At 40.1% G+C, this 13,794-nt stretch overlaps 1 protein-coding gene across 1 annotated transcript in view; it reads right to left on the bottom strand.

Annotated features, from left to right (window-relative positions):
* Positions 1-13,794, bottom strand: part of SPOCK1 (SPARC (osteonectin), cwcv and kazal like domains proteoglycan 1) — a gene marked incomplete at both ends in the record, with an annotated part of 284,542 nt that overhangs the window by 204,618 nt on the left and 66,130 nt on the right. The window lies entirely within an intron of this gene.

Here is a 13,794-nt window from a genome sequence, read left to right as displayed (position 1 = left end):
CATAATTTGTTCTCAAGAAGTCCACAGAACACGGTCTAAAGGCAGCTTCAGATCTGTGCTGAATATTTTAAGCCACGAAAGTCACACTAGAGTTCCAGTTGCATTTGTAATGAAGATGATCTAACAGCTTAACTTGCACACCTCCATTTGCTTGCAAGAGTCCTCTCTAGCACATCAACATCATTATTACTGGATAAAGATTTTACTCCATGTGGCCACTGCAACCATCTTAGTATCTTACCCTCAAGGAGGGAGATCCCTCACACCTTGCACAATGGGCCCAGGACTACTGATCCGAAAGTAATTGCAGATACTACATCATTATGTCAGTTACAAATTGATATGCTAACAAACAGCATGATGTCAGCTATACTCAGACTGTATTTCCATTTTGCTTCAGAATTGTGACAAATGAACGAGCAGAGATTCAAGCATGATACACTGATGTTAGACTAGTTCAGAAACTTAGAACATCTTATTTATGCTTTCACTCACTCTTGATTCATCATTTAAATTCTTAATTGAGTACACAGGGAATTTCACTCAGCACACACACCAAAACCAATGTTCAGTGTGAACATTGACAATTACTGACACATGCTCAGAGCTTCTCAGAAAAGGATGAATTAAAAGTATTACATACATGTATCATTAAGCTTCCATAGCTGTGGCTATGGTGATAAAGCAACATTCCGGTTAAGTTCTTCTGAGCAAATTGAAAAAACTAAGTGACCTTTCACTTTTTTACAGTAGCGTGCTTCTTGGATCGAGGACAGACATCTGAAAGAGCCTCCTGTGGGGAGATACAATGCACTCTTGAACTTGCCAGAACATGTGCCTCTGTGAGCAGTGATAAAAGGTCAGTATGTAGCGTGGCACCGCATGGAATGAGCAATGACATGAGAAAGTAAGATGTAGCAAAACTTTATTGTATAGTCTCAGGAATCTTCTAACCAAGCAGATACAGCTCAAGAAAATATATAATTTCCATATCTGAAAAAGGCATTTTTTGAGCTGATCTTTTGTAAACAGAAGCATGTTCCTGACTTCTACATATTACAGTTGCTCACTCTTAAAGGGATTAAATCATTAAATGGGTCTAAGCAAATCAACATGGCATTTTAACAAAGCATAGAACCTGAAAAAAGGAGCACTGAGACACACTGAAGAGTACTGAAGGTCATAATGACTTCTTTAGGCACAAGAGAACACCTGAATTTTGATCAGCTGTAATTTTACATCTGAGGTCTAGTACAACTAGCTATTTAATTCTAACAACTGAGAGAATAGTTCAAACATGCAGTGTAACTAATCTCTTAGAGATGTAAAATCAGAGGAAACATATCTTAGAGAGCAGCTGCATCTAGAGAATATGGGAATACTAAGTAAATGTGCTGAGGATCTCCAGAAACACACTGTAATTAAAGCCACCCTACAACACAGAGACACACATTTACGATGAATTTTACACATCTATAAAGATTACAGCGGGTAAACCTCAACATGAATCTCTCATTCTCCAAGTAGTATTCTGTTTCCTGTTCAACAGCATGCACATTTTATACTCTTTCCTTTGGTTCAGTGGTGTGTAGTAGGAAAAGGTTTGAGGCAGATGCTTTACAACTGATCTACCCACTTGTAGGGACTTTGCTTCCTTCTGTTTTAGTGACCCAATTAACGAACATATGCCTTAAGTGCGCTAAGCCAAAGCAGTGACTTTATTCATGAGTGTCACAAGCAGCAGAAAGCTCTGACAATTCTCCAGCAAGATGAGATGTTTTACTTGCAAATTAATAATGCAGATTTCTTTAATAAACACCAGTATTCACCCAAGCTACCAGCCGAGATTTAGTGTCACCCTTCTATTTGTTCCAATACATACAAGAATGGGCTTAGAGAGGAGTTCATCTTAACAGGTTTAGCAAAAGGAGAGATTAAAACCCACCCTCTAAGAAAAATGTCCTGAAATGGTCCCATCTCACTTTATTAAGTATTCATTGCTGGAGACAGGCACAGATTTAGCATTATCTTCACAGCACCCAAACACTATCTTTTTCCTGATTTTTAGCTCCTTTCTGCTTCCCTGCTGTTCTGGAAGGTGATTTCTTCAACTGCAGAAGTGATTTGCCTTCATTCAAAACTGCCTCCACTTACTGGTTTTGCAGCTTATTGTATCTAGTTCTGCATGGTAAATCTAGAATTCCTGCCTCAAAAAGTCATTAAACTTCAAACTAAGGTGGGGAGGCAAAGATTCATTAATCATAAATCTTCGTAATTCAGGATTTTAAGACCTTCAACATCTCCTGAATGCCTCTTCAACTTTATAGCTTTTCTCCTGAACGTTTGTACTAACATCAAAGAAAACTGCACAATTACCTGTATATCTTTTATTTCTTTCTGCAAGGTTCAGCGGTTCTACATTTTACAAACACTGTAAAGATGCCTCTGCGATTGCTGACAACTGCAGCAGCAGAATGAGTGTTTAGTGAAGATGGTTAGCAGTTGTTTTTCTTCTGTGACTATAGCTTCACCTTTAGTATGCAACTCCCTGAAAGATTTCTCATTACCTATGTTTCTTTGCCTCGCCTCAGATTTTGTTCTCAGTCTGAGTGAATGCAAAACCAAGAAGCCCTTTGCTCTCGCTACAGTGTTAAATATCCCTCAACTTCATACTGGGTTTCCGCCACCTACATGAAATATTTCCAAAAGAGACAGTTACTGTCTTCTGTCTCTTTCCCTTTTTCATCCAAATAACTTGATCATCAGGATATGCATCCAGGGTTTTTTATTTCCTCTTACTATAGCCTTAGCCTGGATTTTTGCCTTTCTGCAATCTACATCTCCAATGTATTCTCACTATCTTCCACACTGGCATTCTTCATCAACTCTTATTCTGCTTTCTATTTCACTCCGGCTGTCATCTAGATATAACCATGATTTTTCACTGTCTGTCCTGGCACATTTGATGGATTCTCAGTACAGTTTCTGTCTCCTATATGTCCTTGATATCTTTAATTACATACTTCTTTGTTTAATTTGCACTCTCTGGGATAGATTATATTCTTGGCTACATCTGTATAAATCACAAGTACATGAACGGAAGTTAGCACATTCATGCAGATGTAAAAGTGGTAGAAATGAGAGCACAATATGGACTAAAGAATTAACACCTGATTATTTCTATACAAATATAACTGATTAAGAGAAAATTATTACCTGGGTGGTGGTTAGGTCGAAGAGACTGTTTTCTGTTCTCTCCGCACTCCAATTCATGACCTCTCTCTCCTGCTGTCCTGCACATGTTGCAGCAGCATTTTCTACCAGAGGTTGCTTAGAAAGATTGGATTTTGAAGCAAAACTAGCTTTTCACTTCTAAGCGAAATGTGTTTTACTTCAAAACATACCTGGGACATACCCTGTGCTGTAAAAATTGGGAGTGTTCTTGCGCCTCTGAAGCAATCCTTGTACACCAAACAGCCTTCAGTTTCTGTTGTGTTTTGGGGTTGTTTTGTATGTTTTCTTCTTCTACAAATTGTCTATAGGGGAAGCTGACCTACTGTAAGCTTGCATGGAAATGAACAAGCTGTTCATTCTGGGGATGTGTTCTTTGTGCTCACAAAAGCTATAAAGTTATTCTGATAAGAACAGCTGGATGGGCTTTCCTGAGGAATTAGCTGCATTGTATGCAGACAGGACTTCAATTCACTTGACAGATAGCCACAGCTGAAATGTGCTTTGGGAAGAATTAGCAGAAGCAATAACAGCTCTTCTCTCAAAACACTCAAGTTTTGTTTCTCAAGCCCAGACATATTAGGCCATCTGGGCAGCCATTAGTTGTGGAATGGTTTAAAGTTTATTTCAATTGCTGCCTCTTGAGCGCAATTTTCTCTCTATAGTAACGATCCCACTCCCCACACCCAACTTGAATCAGGGATGAGCAAAAGTCTCCAAGTAAGATAACGCTGTGTGCGAAGCATAACAGAACTCAAGCACAGGACAAGTGAAGTAGACTCAACTTGAAAACCACTTCAAAGAGAATGGAGAACCCATTAGGAAAAGCTATTTGCAAGCAGCTCACTTTTGCACACACTCAGGCCCGCTCAGCAGCCAGGCTACAGGAAACAGTGAATCTCCAGCACTTCCGTGCTGTGTATTCACATCTGTGCTCAAGAGAGGCTGCCAACATCAATATTGACTGTGCTGTCCAGTCCAAAACACACTATATATGTCACAGATCTGTGCCAGCTGAATCAGCCAATACTGAATATGGGGCAAGTGCCAGAGCTCAATGGCAAGATTGTGAGAGAGGATTGTTAGTTTCTCTCAAATCTCTTCCATAAGAGAAAGACATTTTCTTTGACCAATACATGTTAGGGGGTGCTGGGAAGGAATTTGATTTTCAGGGGCAGTATGAAGAAAAGTGGAGGAAAATCCACAGAATTGTCCATTTTATTAAAAGATGCCCATTTTGTTATGTTTTTAAAAACCGAACAGAAAAAGGCACACAAAACCCCACACGCACACTCCTCAAACCCAGACGTTTTAATGTGCCCTATTTGACGTGTCTGGTTTCATTCAAACAATTAAACTTAGCGTTTCAAATAAGAGAGGTAAGACAAATGCAAAATACATCAAAGGGAGGTCTTTGGGAGAGTATACAATTTCCATCTCGACTGTCTGTGTGTTTAAGAGAGGTAAGCAATGCTGCTATCTGTTCACTGGCATTTCTTACAGTCACAGTAAAAGGGAAACAGATACTGAGGTTCTTCAGTTGCACTCATGCTGCCCATTTAACACTACAGGATAGTAACGACATCACCAAAAGTGGAATCTGATCCATTTTTCTTATATAATAGTTGGGTTTAGATAAAATATAAACTGCAGAGGTTTAGCCTTTCCATTACGTAATTTAATTGCCATCCTCTCCCTCCTTTACACAGAATAAAGATAAATGCCCTTTTTGGCTTCTTATTTTGTATCCTTCAGACAGACAAAGCATGGATGAACATAATAAACATAGAGTTGTTGAATCCTGGTGAGAGTGAGGGGATCATTTGCTTTGCCTCTTCTGACCTGCTATGGAAAACTATAGCACATTAATCATTTCTGAGCCCAGTCCCAGTGTGAGGTGGGAGCAGAGTAATTTACTGTGTCTGCATTAGATTTTTCCCTCATCAGGCTTTTATACAGCCCAGTGGAAGAAACTAATACCTATAAACTTAACACAAATGTATTTCTGTTGAGGCTATGTTGCTCTTATTCAAAAGTGGAAATTAATAAAAAAGTCTCTCTTAAATAAGCATCCATCATATAACAAATCCAAAAGTCATTCATGCCATAAATTTAACTAATTATAGTAGAGATGTTTCTTCCCTAATACACAACAGATCCGTAAGCACTGAGAGCACAGTGATGTTCATAATCCAAATGCCTACCCAGATTAGCCAAAACAGACAGATTCACAGATATCATTAGTGGTGAAATGGATTAACCATATGCTGTTACTTTTAGAATAAACTCTCCATCTTTATTCATGATGCACTGTTCCTCTCAAGGCTGTATGAACAGCCATGACTGTATTACAGTGACAGCATTTACTTCCTTGGGTGTCGGTGGTACCTTCTAGAACACAAGGACCAGGTTTGAAGACACTGCAGGGCAGCATTGCACAGGGGAGGGAACAGCAACACATTCCTCCTTACTGGCATGGGTGGGCCATATTTTCACAGCTGCTTGAAAGTGGAAAAGGCTGAAAAGATATCAACCCCACCCTCTGCCATTATTTTTTCCTACAACATCTCTTCACTGTCTCAGCACAAGCACTTACACAGCTAACTATGTGGTAACCTGGACCAGGAGCTACACTGATTCAAGCTTTGAGTGGGTTCTCTTTCTCTCTGCCTCCTATTCATCTTTCCCTCCCCCACTGGATCTCCTTTGGAAATGCTAACAGCTGAAGCCCTGATGGTACTGAGCAGAGCAGTGCCTAGCTACTATAGGTACTCTCCAGGACACAGAGGTGTTTGTCATTTGGTAGAAGGGCAGAACTAACAGGTGATCTCAGAGCCCTCTGCAAAACCACCGAGGCGGGGGGAAGAAGAGCCAAGAGAGGAATTCAGCTCCCTCTCTATCTATCAGGATTCAAAACACACTACACCTGCTTCTAAGAAGAATGTTGTGTCCACTTGACTTGTGTCTGAAAGGAAGAAGAGCAGGAGGTGGCCTCCAGTGCTCTTGAGTTTTCTAACAGAAGATTCATGAGCTCAGAACAGGCAATTGTATTCTCTGTCATCACAGGTAGAATTTTTTCTTTGCTGAAAACTGTGTCTTGACTGATAATGAATAATAGTTCACTATCACATAGAAAAATACATAACGCAGCACCCAGCATAGTATTTAATGTACCTAAAGGGCTAAATTCATCTATTCAATCCACTTTTTTATAGATGCTTTGTGAGACTTGAACAACAGTCAGCGGCCTATCAATACAAGCAAACAGCAGCTTTTCTTATTGAGAACTGGCCAAAACATGCAGAAGACACCAAGGAAACTGAGGTGTCTGAGAGAGGAAACTCTATATTCCTCTGTAATTCCTTTTAACACATCATGAATTCCCACACTAAGACATCCATATGTATTATTGCTGTTCTCTACACATTTGATTCTAGTCATGCCTTGGTGATGCAGAGAACATACTGAAGTGAACATCCAGACCCTGGAAGGTGTTACTGAACCTTTGGTTCTCATGTTGCTCATTCTGTGGGCAGGAAACTCTGACAGTGCTCGCATATCCCAACTGTGGGATACAGAGGTAAGCAACAAAACCAACTTTTCCAAGCAATATTTTTAAGTGCCTCAGTCTGGTTTCAGGTCACTTCTGGCTCAGATATCTTCTTTTTCACAGAAATGTCAAAGCTGTTTACTTCAAATTACGCAAAAGCAAAAATCCCACAAACCAACAGACCAGTTAAAGCACGATGCTCTAGAACTGCAAGTGGAAGGGAGGTCAGTGGCAGTTAACTTTGTCACCACACATCAAAAGATCTGCAACACGCTGTGCTGAGGCATACATTAGCTCATACCTCTCTAAAACCAGTGGGAATGGTGTGCTCGAAACCCACAGCACTGCAATGCCCATGCAATAGGTCTGGCTAAAAAGGTAGCTGGGTCTGAAGACCCATCAGAACGATAGCAGCAGATGGACTAACAAATCACAGAGGACAGACCTTGAAAGGAATAAGGTGTGTGTCTCTGCCTGCTAAACAGAACTAGCCACAACAGTAAATACTTGGTGGGTTCAGAATGAGTTGAATCCATGAATCCCTGCCACTTTCCATACTCACAGGTTTTTATTTTGCCTGGTGTTTATACATGGTTTGCTCAGTGCTTGCTGAGAGCACATAATGATGCTGTAAAGGGTCATGGCCTCATTAGACTTGTCTAAAATTACTGAAGATTCCAACCAGGTACACTGGAAAAGGGATCTTCCCCCAAACCATACGGACAATTTCCATGCCAAGTTTCAAACCTAGCAATGTTCCTGTTCAAAAAAATGCTTAGAGTATTTCCACAGAAGGAACTCTGCATATTCTACCTTTTCCAACAAATGAAAACCAAGTATCTTACGAGGAAGGGGCAAGAGAAGTTGGCAAGAGACCAAATGCAGTGTTCTTTAACTGCTCCAGAAAGCTCTGAAGGTAGAGGGGTGGCTGAACTGGAAACAAATCATAGCTTCAACTCCAGGCACCTTCTTTGAAATCATAATCCAATTATTTCTCATAATTCAGGCTTTCCAAAAACAGACAGGACGACTATTCCTGTACTTATATGAATGTTGTCTCACTCACTGGTATCTTTTCAAACCAGGAGGCATCAGTGAATGTCACCATTAGGGCATCAATATTCCATCGCTGACACCGGTGCAAATTCAGAAAAGGAACAGCATTTGACTTCCCAAACACCATGGAAATAACTGGGCTTTCTTGTGGTATCCCTATTTACTACACCTTCCTTGGAGCATAACAGACTCCCATGACTTAATCACCAGCTCTAAACATGTTTTCTTTAATGCTGCTTCCCAACTTGCTTTAGCAATTTTCTGTTATTTAAAATGCTGAATGCAAGTGAAACAAATGCATGCATAAGCAAAAACAAACAATGCCACTTCCAGACATCAATACACACTGGTGAATACGCAACTGTAATAATGGGCACATTATGTATTCCTAATGTTTCTCATTAATCAAATCTTGTTTGTATTAGGAGAAGGAAATAACTGTATCCAAATTAACTTGCCAATATGATAGCCATTAATAATAATGGAGAGTGAAGACTTATGGAATGCAATCATGTTACCAAAGTAATAGTGGTACAAAAATAAAACATGATATAGTTGATACAAGGAGTGAAACAACGCATTCTCAGCTGCATATATAAAGGGTATTTTGCAGGTTCTTGCTTCTCTAATTATAACTCCTTAGAACTGATGATATCTGTAGTCCACTCAACAGCTCAGAGGGGCAGATACTCCACAGTGTCACAGTCTTCTTCCCCACTAGCTCATGTTTCAGCACATGGAGACAGCCTGCTTCTGCACCTACAAGTTTTCCTTCTGGAACACTGTCCAGCCTTCCTAGACTCCTTTGCCCTTCAGGACATCCCCTCAAGGGACTCTGCTGACCAGGCTCCCGAGCAAGGCAAACTCTGTCCTCCAAAATCTAGGGTAGCAGTTCTGCTGACTCCCCACTTACTTCTCTGGGAATCAGAAACTATCATTCCATGGTTGCTATGCCCAACATGGCCTGCAGCCATCACATCACCCACAAGTCCTTCTCTGTTCACAAACAGGTCCAGCAGAGCACCCTCCCTAGTTGGCTCAGGAAGTTCTTCCACACGCTCTAGGAACCTCCTAGACTGTTTCCTCTCTACTGTATTATATTTCCAGTGGATACCTGGTAAGTTGGGAATCCCCTATGAGAGCACAAGGGCTGAGACTTTTCCCAGCTGCTTATAGAATATTTAGTCTGCCTCTTCACCCAGGTTGGGTGATCTACAACATACGATGCACTTCAGTTGGGTTATGGATCCCACCACCTTTTTGGGGGTACAAGCCCTAATTTCTATATGACTATCCTCAGATGATTCTGTGGTTTCTAACACTTCAATAACCCTTTTGTAGAACATATGGAGACAATTTTCATCCATATCTTTCCTAAGGTAACAAGACGATATTTAGCAGCAGAGAAACCAGCCATTTACTTTATGTAATTGGATTAAGAGTATAATTATAATTATAATTTTTCATAGCTACACTAAATTTCTAGTCTACTTTCTTAAGGATACACTGTTTATAAATTCCTTCGGGCGTTAGTGTTTGAGTACAGGTCTTTGCCACCAAGTTCTGAATACACTGATCTTAAATCAGTGTGACAGAAGGGTAGGGCGCCTCAAAGATAACTACATCCCAACATGAGAGATGGATGAGAAAAGAGATTTTCTAACTGCCCCTAATAGAATACTAAGTGAGAGGCTGTGGTATGAACACATATATTATTCATGTGCCCAAGGCGCTATGAAAGCTGGAAATGCTTTCACATGGCACAAATCTGTGGGAAACAGAGCCTTGTTATTTTGCTGCTCAGAGAATATTTGTTCATTCCAACCTAATTATCAGTGGAGACACTGCAGACTTATCTGTATTTTCCAGTTCCACATGTGTGATTGTAAGATTTTGGCATTCGGCCTACAGCTGACAGGGGATGCAAGCAACATGAACAGCCTGATGCAAGTGTAGGACTAGTTTCCACTCTGTGACCAATTAGTCCACTTGCTATGATTTAAAAAACAAACAAACCAAAAGACTAAAAACTGGAAAGGTTCTAGCAAGCGTAGCTATCTTAAAAAATACAATTTACAAAGCATTTGGGGACCTAAGTCCAACTGCTCACATGGCTCTCATTGGAGGTAATGCAGCATGTTCATAACACTTTCAAAACAGAAGATAATTTACTTTATATATCTTCCCTGAAGAAAACATGATTATCCCAGCTGGGAAAAAGACAATATAAGTCTCCTGCGTTACTCTGACACATGATAATCAATGTTTCACACCTATATGAAAGAATATACCAGAGGTCAATACTCGAAACAGTTAGTTGGTGAAGGATCTTGACCAACTGAAGCTAAGATTTCACACAAGGCATAGGTATCACTTGACAGGCCTGGTACTATTTGTCTGGCTTTCATTCATACTGCCATAGTGATAAGCAAGAAATAAGTGAGGAAAGTGATGGCATGGAAATACTGTATCAGTTCTAGACACTACGTATTAAGCAGCTGCAGGCAGCTGACAGCATCAAAGATAAGCAGTGTCAAAACAGGTCAGAAAAATCATTTCTTTATAGGAATCGAAGATGTGATTTAAAAATTGTTCTAGTTTGGGTATATGAGCTGAATTCTTGTTATCGACCTGTCAAGAAGCCATGTTGCTTAGGAATTCTTGAAGGCAGAAGAAACTATAAGCATATTTTCATTGTTTGGGGCTTTTTTAATGCTATAAAATATAAAAAGGAGACATTTCAAAGCAGCCACTACGCGATGGATTTTGCCACCTTTTCACATTGCAGAACTACTCAAAAGGTAAAATGTGATTAGCACTGCGTAATGGCAAAGGTAAGACAAAGATAAAAACTAGCAGAGCAAAATTCCAGTGCAAAAATCCAACCAAAACCCCAAAGAAACAAACCAAAACTACATTATGATGTTTATGCAAATAAGTAAGACTGCAGGAGTCTGCAGCTTTTCTGTTTGCTTGGCTCAGCAGCTGAAGCAAAGATATGAGAATACTCGGTTAGGGTCAGCATGCAAGGGCAGCTTTATTCCCACTCATGATTAAAGGCATTCTCTGACAGGTTGCAGGCCCCTGCTCTGCCTTGGAATTGTTTATTTGCCTGCTGAATATTTTCCAATTTGCATAAGATACTTAAATATTGATTTATCCAAAAGGCCAGACAGATAACTTTTCTATTGCCAGCTGGATAGAAAAGTTGGAAGACAGCCCAAACAGACCCTAACACAGGCTTCCATTAATATGAAATGTAACACTATTAACCAAGGAGTCAGAGAATGCATAGCATAAAATACGTTGCTAAATATCTCACTGTCTAGGGATATGAAGGTTAAACCTCTAAATAGGAGAAAGATTTTAGCAGGGCACGCCACCTCTTTGATTAAATGCATTCTGTGCTTTGAAAGAGCAGTCCTCCTGAAACAGTGCGCTTTTACTGGAAGGAATGCAAACACGCACTTGCCAAACAGAACATTTGCCCAAAGCACAGTCCAGAAACATGCAGCTCTGTGATTACCAGAGCAGAGAAATGCCACAGTTTGCTATTCCTCTGCACAGCTTACAGAGAATGGAAGTAAAACTGTGATGTAACATGCGAGTTCAAGTTACGCCTGGAGACACGAAAACACTTCCGCTAAGCTTTCAGTAGAGTCCACATTAAGTACACAAGTCATGGCAACAATGCTTCTCACAATGTGATGTTTCTTGTGCTTTTAGTCAAATAAAACCTGCTTTAAAATATCAGCTTTGACATTATAGCTGAAACCTCATCTCTAGTGTCAGCAGGCCAGCTGAGGTCATTTCACGTTGCAGATCTCATTATTTTAACATGGACTATCTTCTGATCAAAAATACCTCAGTGCATACGCTTGAATCCTAGATATAACATGAACAAGTTAACAACTATGTTGTCTGAAATACCTAAACCAAAGGTTTACTGTACATTTCACTTGCTGCTGTGCATTTATACAATACAAACAATAACTGCTGAGGGCCAAGTAAGGGTGTTTACCACTAGGCTAAAGCATCCTAATGTTCTTGTTTGGTCAGGAACATTGGTGCCTTTCCTGATGGCCTGAAGATCTTCAGAATTATACCTCCTTCAGGATGTACAAATTTACCTATTACACTCCTAAATCATAATCTTTTCCCAAAGAACTGACCATGGGGTCAGGGGCTCCACACATGTAACAACCAGACACAAATGGTTTATTTCCCATCCTGTGCTGGGCTATGTGGATGGAAGTACTCCTGTATGAACAGTGGCTCATCAGGGCACCCACTCTACATTTTCTTGGTCTTTCTTGAAAATATGGTCATGTTCTCTCACAGAGGGTTGAGATTTATGGCCTTTCCTGTCCACTCTTTTTGCTTCGATCAATTTTGAATTATACAGCGTGAAAGCTCCAAGAGAACAACTTATAACCGGAGTCAGATGGTAACTGCAGCAACAGGTTTGAGCCCCTTCTTTAGCAAAGCACACAAATGAATGTTGCATCCTCTTCCTGTATGTCTCTAGAATTCAGACACTGATATAGAGCACCTTACCCAGCTCTGCTGCTGGAGATCCTTTTGAAGAGCTTTAAAATAAAATGTAATTTGTAATGATTTAAACTAATGACCTTTAATCCTGTGAAATGGGATGTAAACAGTAGAACAGATTTTCCCTACCATGTATTACACCTGGGGACCTCAGGCCCTCTCTGCTGCTCCGATTGCAGCAGGATTGGTCATGTCCTTACTGAGTGCTTGTCCCTGGTAGCTGCAGACTGAGGCTTTTTGCATAGTGCATTTCTTGCCTACTTTGGATCTCCTCTTGGACTAAATGTGAAGCTCAGCTCCAACACACCATCATTTCTAGGGCCCAGTTTTTTACAGTCCTATGTTAAAGGGTCTGGCCCTTTATCTGGAACTCCACAGGACCAAACTCTTGCACATTCTATTTAACTGATTTTAGAAGAAAAAAAATAATATATATATTACGTTTCTATTGGGAAAAATGCAAAATGAGAAGTCTCACCACCTTGAACTGCTTTCCAAAAATACCTTCTACTGTGTGTTTGGTATATTCCCTGAGGGTATAGCCGTCCCGCAGAGGATACAATTATTGCAGAGAGGGAAGTAACACATCCCTCCAGAGCTCCCTGCAGAACTTCACCCTGTAGTTTTCCTCCTCTAAGACTTTACTGTGACCAATGATTTTGCAGCCTAAAGAACAATCCTGACAGCTTTGAGTCCACTTGTATTGATAAACCCCTTTTCTCCCTGAAAATAAAACTCAACCCTGTATATAACTTTGCTTAAGTGGACTGAGATTTCACCTGAACAATTTATCATCCTTCAACAGAAGGCAACACCAATCTTATCAGCATGGTCTGAGTGCCAAGAGTTCAATTCGAATAGTTTGTAGCCGGCTGTCTCATTGAAGCTGGGTGACCCCAGGTCAGCACTGATTGCGTATTTATTGATGTGGGTCTTTTCTTGACAGTTGTTTAGAGAAACACAAAAGTAAACAGAAAGAACTACACATATAAAACAGCTTCAGGGAGAAGCCCATAACAGTGCTGCAAAATAAGCAATTCTTGATTATACCTCATCCCCTCTAATGAACGATGTTGCTGTTGGGGGTTAGAATCTCTCTCTCAAATAGAGTCAGATGACCAAATTTTACATGTAGCCCAGATCAGGTTTAGGGAATGTACTTCCTTTGTTATCTTAAAGCTTCAAAACTATTAAAAGTTACAAATGTTAGCAGATTCCAATGCTGGAAGGATTGCTTTAACATTGCACTGCTTTAATATTAATAGCAGTGCAAAACTAATCCTAAGAAAGTTCTTTCAGTGGTTTTCTTAATTCTGTCTAATGTGGGGTTTTTCACATGTAAGGGATAAGAATACACTTACAGCTCTTGTGAATTCCAATATAGTGATCTGTTCAGAAGTCTCAGC

The sequence above is a fragment of the Psittacula echo genome, assembly GCF_963264785.1.
Source record: "Psittacula echo genome assembly, chromosome: 11".
In the NCBI taxonomy this organism is placed as follows: Eukaryota; Metazoa; Chordata; class Aves; order Psittaciformes; family Psittacidae; genus Psittacula; species Psittacula echo.
The sequence above is the reverse complement of the archived record's forward strand: the minus strand, read 5'-3'. Positions and strand labels throughout refer to the sequence as shown.